Genomic DNA, 8,527 nt, shown 5'->3' on the forward strand with positions numbered 1-8,527 from the left:
AACATATATTATTTATATAGTATATACATCCATATTAATATAAAAGTATATGTTTTAACATAATTATTTTATTGAACATAATTTATGTAAAATAAACTATTTATTAGCAAAATAAAAAAAGATTACTTTTGGCGACTTAAAATATTTTTTAGTCGCCAATTCTATACTTTTGGCTACTAATTATTTTTTAGTTGCTAAAAAACTTAACTTTTGCCGACCAAAGTCGGATTTGGTCGCCGAAGATGTACTTTCAGCTACCAAAATTTTGGTCGCCAAAAAAATTAATTCCCGCCTTAGGATTTTAGTTCTCCCGCGCTAAAAATGATCACTTTTGACGACTAAACTTATTTTGTAGTCACCAATTGTAGATTTTTGGCTATTAAAATTTTTTAGTCACCAAAAAGCTTTACTTTTGGCTACTAAAATTTTTTTAGTCGGTAAAACCCATATAATTAGCGACCAAACTTATTTTTAGTCGCCAGTTGTAGACTTTTGGTTACTAAATTTTTTTAGTCGCCAAAAAGCTTTATTTTGGGCTATTAAAAATTTTTTAGTCACTAAAATCCATATAATCAGCGACCAAACTTAGTTTTAGTCGCCAATTGTAGACTTTTGGCTACTAAAATTGTTTAGTCGCCAAAAAGCTTTACTTTTGGCTACTAATGCTGTTTTGGTCGCTGAAAGCTATACTTTCAGCGACCAAATTTTTTTTGGTCAGGAAATTTAGTCGTCGAATGTGTTTTTTCCTGTAGTGTAAATTGAGTTTAATTTATTTATTTTTAATCATTTACTGCATTTTAAAAATTTAGAAAATATGTTGGCATTTTTGAAAAAAAATGCCATTATAAGCTTGGAAAATTTTTTGCTTAGTGGCATTTCTCAAAATGCTATAAAATATTTGTTTATGACACTTTTCACCTAAGTGCCATAAAAAGTAATTTGCACCTACCTAATGTCCTGAAATTTTTTTAAAAATGCCATTGCTATTAAAGTTTAGTGGCATCTGTTGGTAAATGCCACGAACATAATTTTGTGTCATTATTTTATAAAATGCCATAAAATTGATGTGACATTTCTTTATTGAAATGCCACTAGAGCCTTATATGTTTGTGGTTCTGTGACATTTTTCTAAAACATTTAATGCCAATTTTTATTTTTGTGGCATTTTTCTAAAAATATGCCGCTAGCGTTGTGTCACTAAAGTGTAAATTTGTTGTAGTGACATTTTTGTTGTAGTGAAGCGATACTTTTTTTAATTGAAATGTCACTAGAGCCTTATAAGTTTGTGGCTCTATGACATTTTTCTAAAAAATGCCACCAAATATTCTTTTTGTGACATTTTTTAAGAACATACCACTAGTATGGTGTCACTAAAATGTATTTTTGTTGTAGTGAGCCACTTTGTTGCCCTCTTTCAAGGTATGGAGGACAGAACAGTGACATCTCCATAGGAGGAATTTAGCATCTTCAATGAAGGCCTTGAGAGGAGAATTTGGATGTGGCCCATGTTGAATTTGGTGCATGGCTTGTTCTGAATCTGTTTCAACTTCCACATTGGTAACCCCTTTTTGAAACAAAATGGTGAGTCCTCGATATATTGCCCAAATTTCTGCTTCCAGACTTGTGTAATAGCCTAGTTTGCCATAGTAGCCCCATAACCAAGTGCATGTCTCGTCTCTCAAAAGTCCTCCATAGTCTGCTTGGCCTGGGTTACCCTTTGAACAATCATCTATATTGAGTTTAAGAGTGCCTGCAGTGGGAAAACACCATTTAATTAGCTTAGGTATAGAGAATTGGGGGTAGAAAGGAGATTGAAAAGCCTCATCAATTTCGTGAACATAATCTCTAATGATCTTAAGGCTATTATGGATTGGGTTGATTGTGTGTTCAAAAACCATTTTGTTGCGATCTTTCCAGATCTACCAAAGGGTAATAATAAAAACCAAAAACCATTTTGATCCATACAGAATTTTTTGTTTTTCATGTTAGAGGACTCCCAATCAAACAGAGGCTGAACTAATCCTTCCTCTCACCAAGAGTTGATTTGATTGTGAATCTAAAGTTCCTTAGAGTGGGCACAATCTCTAAGAAGATGCTGCATGTCTTCACTAGAGTGTCCACATCTAGGACATAAATCTGATGAGGTCATATTTCTCACAAGGCGCAAATGATTGGTCAGCAGTCTGCCTCTTAAAATAAGCCAGAGAAAGTATTTCAATTTTTGAGGGATTTTGATTTTTCAGATCCAGTGCCAATCCCTGCCGTAATGACCCAAACTTTTTTTAGCAGGCCTTCTCTGAAATGCTATGTGAGAGTGATGAGTAGATATTATTTGCTTGCAAGGCAATTGGAATTTTTTTAGAGGAAGGAATAAAATAGGACCCACTACATACACTTTAGCTAATGCTTTGGCAATTGCTCAACATCATGATGTAGTTAGTGGCATCGAAAAACATGTGGCTGATGATTACAAGGTTGTGATGCTTTTTTACTATGGTGGTGGTGTTGATGACGAATCTGGAGCTACTACTGAAACCAACACCATTGTAAGTGTGTATTCATTGAAATCTAATTCTTGGAGGAAAATTCAAGGTTCCTCTTATTTTCATTGTGCTACTGATTCACCTGGGGTTTATCTAAATGGGTGTGATTTATATATACCTTTAGTACGCACAGATTCTTTTCTTCCTTCATTTTTCGGGAAAATTCGCAATGGCCGAGAAAAGCAAAATTTTGATCATCGGTGAAACAGGATGCATCGGAAAATTCGTAGTCGAAGCGAGCGCCAAGTCTGGCCACCCAACCTTCGCTTTGGTGAGAGAGAGAGCACTGTTTCTGATCCTGTTAAGGGAAAACTCATCGAGGGTTTCAAGAACTCCGGCGTCACTTTGGTCCATAGTGATCTGCAGAATCATGAGAGTTTGGTGAAGGCGATTAAGCAGGTGGATGTGGTGATTTCAACGATTGGGTCTATGCAGTTAGCATATCAGACTAAGATCATCGCTGCCATTAAAGAAGCTAGAAACATCAAAGTTAAGATTTGCTTTCTTTGTTACCTCATTTGTCCTCTCCATGTGTTTATAAAAAAAAAAAATGTTTAGTCCACATGATTTGCCTTCCTTTTTCTATTTTACATCTATCATGTAAAACCTTTGATCCACCAAAATCGATTAAGTTTTAGACCTTAGTTCTTGAGGCCAAAATGAAGAGCTTGGCGAGAGCAACATTCTGACCGGTGGAGATCGAAATTCGACAAAATCAAAAATTTGGATTTTTGCTTATTTCCTCTTCTAGCTTGAGATAGGGATTTTTCCTACACTTCTTTGTGCACTTTTACTTGATTATGTGGAGTTTAGAGTTGTATATAATTTAATTAGAATTTTTAAAAAACTTGTGATTTATTTGCTTAAAAGAGAAATTTTGAGAAAAATAAAGAGTTGATGCCCAAATTGCAAAAGTGTAAACTTGGAATATGTTTTTAAGGTTATGAAAGAGCTATATTTTAAATTTGAACAAAAATAGACTTCGATTTGATCGGTTTTGAAATTTTTACCGGTTTGTGACCAAAAGAGCATTTTTAAAGAAAATAAAGGAATTATGTTTAACTTTTGGGGCTTTTAATCAAAATAGTATGTCATAGTTGAATAATGCTTGGAGAATGAGTTTGAAAAGAAAATGATATTTTCTTGGGCATAAACGGTATTATTTTGTTTAATGTATCTGTTGAAATAAAACCGACACGATTAGAAATGGACCTTGAGAGGTTACCGGACGTGATTATGATGTGAAAACTAGTGTAGTTGTTCATATTTGATGAGATGTGGAATAGATCATATTTATCAGAATTTTTGAAATTTAATTGTTTAAATATCTGTTTAGAAATATATGTTTAGGCTATTGGTGGAGGATAGCCATGATTGTTGTAGAAATGCATGAGACTTAGGTAAATTGAACCACATTCCTCATTTGTGCATTAGACATTGCATTACATTCAATTCATTGGAAATGTATCTGTTTTTGAGAAATGTTTGGAAATGTATCTATTTGCGAAAAGATGAATACTTGGTGAATCTGGGTAGGGGGTGTGGAACCGCGCGGTTAGGTGTCGAGCCTTCCAGTTTACTGGTAAAAATGACAGTGGTAGTGCATTAAGGCCTACTTGTAGACACTCACCTAGAGATTCACAAGGTCCGTATTCATGTAACAGATATGGTTTAAAACGAAAATAGTTTTATATTTATTATTGCATCTCAGCATTGCATGCTCTATAAAAAGAGAGATAAACTGTTTTATCATTAGCATGGCATGAGCATACTCCTCTTTAGTCTTGTCATTGTTCATATGTTGTGTAGTATATCTCTACTGGGCTGTGGCTCACCCTATAAGGGAAACCATTTCAGGTACAGGTGCTATGCCTCCGCCAAGACATTGACTTAGAAGGACTCAGAGCTGAGGCTTCATTTTTGTTTTATTGTTATTTGTTGAATGCAAGCCTAGGGATGTATTTGCGTTGAGTTGAAACTCCATTTTGTGTAACCAAGAATGTTCTTGGATAAATTTGTAACATGTAGGGCATTTATTATCTGTTTGGCTTCCATTTCATACTTGTTGTAAAATGTATGCTTGGGATTGGAATTGGGGCATGAGACGTGAACAACATGTAATTGGCATTTGGGATTTAATAGAAATGGATGTATGGAATAGTTAGCTATATATGTGTTTGTCTATCAGGTGGGTTTTGTTGCATAAATAGATATACCCTGCCTAATTTTCGGAGCGTTACACACAACACAATTATTAATAATCTTAAAAGCAGAAGTAGTAGAGAATTTACCATAGGTGGATCCAATCCAAGTAGAAGTATCTGGGAAGGTTACGAATTTGGGTCTGTAACTCCTCATATCTATTGTTGTACAAAAAATAACTTTTTTATAATTCAAAAATAACTATTCATTGTTTCCTAACAGTCGGTTGTTTTTTGAAATTTCTCGAAAATAGTTCATCAAACATTTTTGAAAGGGGAATGCTAACCACCCGGCAATGGTTAATGCTACTAGGGGTGCTTACAACTTGGATTAGTCTAGATTTTAGAGTAAATTAGGACTGCATCAATTTATACAGTTTCAAAAAAATTGAAATCATAATCAAATTATTAAACCTATGAAATTGGATTATAATTGAATCATAAAAACCAATTCGGTTTAGTTTGGTTCTATGGTTCTATAAATTTTATATAATAATAAATATAATATATATTTTATATTCATAAACAAACCAATAATAATTAATTTGGTTGAACTAGTTAAAAATTTTCATTTTTACAATAAAGACTAGTGTTCAATCTTATGAAAAAAAACTTTCATATTTTTATTTTTTACATATAAAATTATAAATAAATATATCATCTTTCGGTTCAAAACAAAGTCAAAGCCGATATAAACTATATCGATTTAAACGATTTCACCATTTTAGAAATAAAAACTTGAATTGAAGCTAATAAAAATTAGACCAAACTAGCAATTTGAACTAAATTGAATCGATTTATCGATTCCACCAATTTTTTTCAAACACTCGTAAATGTTAATATGTGTGTGAACAGTGTATTAAAATATGTAAAAATTATACAAAAAAAATATAAAAATTGTATGAGAATATGTGAAATGTGTCTCCTCCAACTTAGGAGAAATTTACAGTGTGCACCCTTAAAAAGGTGCACATGGTACGAAAGATGTTTGGTTTCGTTTGGTTTGGTTTTGGGAGATAAATTTTCAAAGAAATTTTTGGAGAGAGAGTTTAGAATTTTTTTTGATTTGTTTGGTTGTATATTTTGAAAATAGTTTTAGGGCGTGTTTGATTCGCTGGATTGGGGGGGATTATCCACTATTTGAATTGTAATCCAAATAGTGCTCCTCATCCGCTGTTTGATTTTTTTTTAGTTCGCCGGACTCCATGTCCGGCCGGACTCCATATCCGGCCGGACTCCTTATCCCCTATATGGGGGACTATTGTGTCCTAGGGGGGTATGGGATAGTTTTTGGGGGACTATCCACTGTTGGGATTAAGTGGCCAAAATGACCATTTTGACCCTCTACTATTTAATTATGTATTATATTTAATAAAATTCAGTAAAATTTAAATGTCTCAATTTAAAAATAAAACAATTTTATTTAACTTTTTATTGATGTTTTATTTATTTAATTTTTTAAAATAATTTTTTTATAGATATTTTATTGATGTTTTATTTTAAAATTTTGTTTATATTTTATTTAATTTCATTATTTAAATTTAATAGATGTTTTATTTAATTTCATTGTTTGATTATTATTATTTTTAAAAACAAATTTATTTAAAATTTTAATTAAAAAAATAATATATATTTTTATTGATATTTTACTTATTTATTTAAAAAAAATAAATTTATTTAATTGTGTAAAAAATAAAATAAAATAAATTTTTATTTAATCTAGCTAAAAATAATTAAAATATTAAAGATATGTTTAATATTGCTATTACTTAGTAAACAATTGAGAAATGATAGAATAGTCTTTTGTTCATTTATCCTATCCAGTCTGTCCAACCAAACGTTGGATTCACTAAAAATAGTCCTTTCCAGACATCTAATCCCATGAAAAAATAAACACAGGATACATAGCCAATCCAATCAAATAGTCCGGGGGATTCGCAGTCCCAAGACTCAAGTCCGATGGATTCTAATCCCTCCTTATCCAGTCCGTCCAATGAAACACACCTTTAGAGTATGGGAGTTTGGGATGATTTGACATTTTGTTGTAGTTGAGTAGATGTGCGTGAGAGAAAAAGTTATTGAGAAGAAGAGATGAGAGAGAAAAAGTGATTGAGAAGGAAAGAGGAGAAAGAAAAAGTGATTGATTGATGTGTAGGAGAGAAAAAATGATTTTGAAATTTTTTTCCCAAAATCACTAAAGCAAACAAAAATTTGAAAAAATTTCTCCAAAATTACTCTCTCAAAAGCAAATCAAACAAGGCCACACAATTTTTTTGTGATGAAAATTATGAATATTTGTGATGTGTGTTATGATAGTTTATGATAGCGTTACGAATAGTAAATTTATGGAGTGCACCCTAAAGTTATGAATGGTAAAATTATGACACTTTATATTATAGGGCTGAGTAAGGAATCCGTAAAATACATAATCCGATCCAGTCCAGTCCAATTCTGTAGGTTTGGATTAGTTTTTTGAATCCGTGGTTCGGTTCCGAATTGAAATATTAAAAATCCATAATCCACGGATTGGTTTCGGATTGAACCCCACGGTTCCGGATTGGAACCGATCTGGACCGTATACAAATAGTCTATATATTTATTATACATCCTCCCGCATAGTATCTTTTCTTATTCCATATAAAACATAAACACAAACCTAAACCCGTACAGTATCTTCTTTTATTGCTTTTGTTTAGTTTTAGTTTTGATTTGTAATAGTCTAAATAGTTATAGTGGAACCAGTTTTCTTATGGTTGTTTAAATTCCAGAACAATATATCATTATTATAGAAAGACATGTTACTATTGTGGAACTAATATAGCGCTATATTTATGTTTTTATGAAATTAAAGTGTTATATATATTTTTTGTTATTTAATTATGTCAATCCGTGGTCCTAAACCGATCCAATCCGTGTTTAAATGGATTAGTTTCACGATTTAAACGGATTGGATTGGTTCCAATTTTTCAAGAACCGTAGAAAACGGATTGGTTCTGGTTTACCCCAATCCGGTCTAATCCGCACCATGCTCACCCCTATTATATTATAACATTTTATGGTGAGAAAAATTATGACATTGTGTAATTTATGTCACAAAATTTTGTGAAAAAATTATAAAGTTTGGAGGGTGCACATTGTAGCATCTCCACAAAATTTTAAAATTATTTTATTTATTTGCATTGTTTGATTTTTAAGCTCGGTTTATTTTAGAGTAAAATATTTTAAATATTTACCTATTTTTCATTGTTTGGTTTGCCATAAAGAGTGAAATATTTTCAAATATTTACCTTTTCATAAATATTTTTTAAAAAAATCATTATAAAGAGTAAAATGATATAGGAAAAAATATAGAAAAAATTTCAAAAGTTTGACAATTATAATAAAATAAATATTAAAATTTTAATTTTGTCAATTTAAATCTTAACCTTTTAATTTGTTTTCAATTTAAATCACGAGCCTATTTTTATTAAGTAAAATTGAGGAACAAATAATATTTTAATCATTCGTATTTTTATTAATCTTTTAATTTATTTTTAATCTAAATAATAAGCAATGGGAATCGATACTACTTGATGTATATATCAAGTATCATTGCTTTTCTACACGCTAAACGTATTTGTTTTTGTTTTTTTTTTTTTCTCTCTCTCTATATATATATACACATACATATATATATATATATATATATTTATTATGGTTAAGTGCAACAGTTGATCGGAATTAAGTTTTGTAATTGTTTTTTTTTGTTGTATTCAATCATTATCTCATTTTATTTTTAAGTAA

The sequence above is a fragment of the Camellia sinensis genome, chromosome 5 (assembly GCF_055761805.1).
Source record: "Camellia sinensis isolate YWXY chromosome 5, ASM5576180v1, whole genome shotgun sequence".
NCBI lineage: Eukaryota > Viridiplantae > Streptophyta > Magnoliopsida > Ericales > Theaceae > Camellia > Camellia sinensis.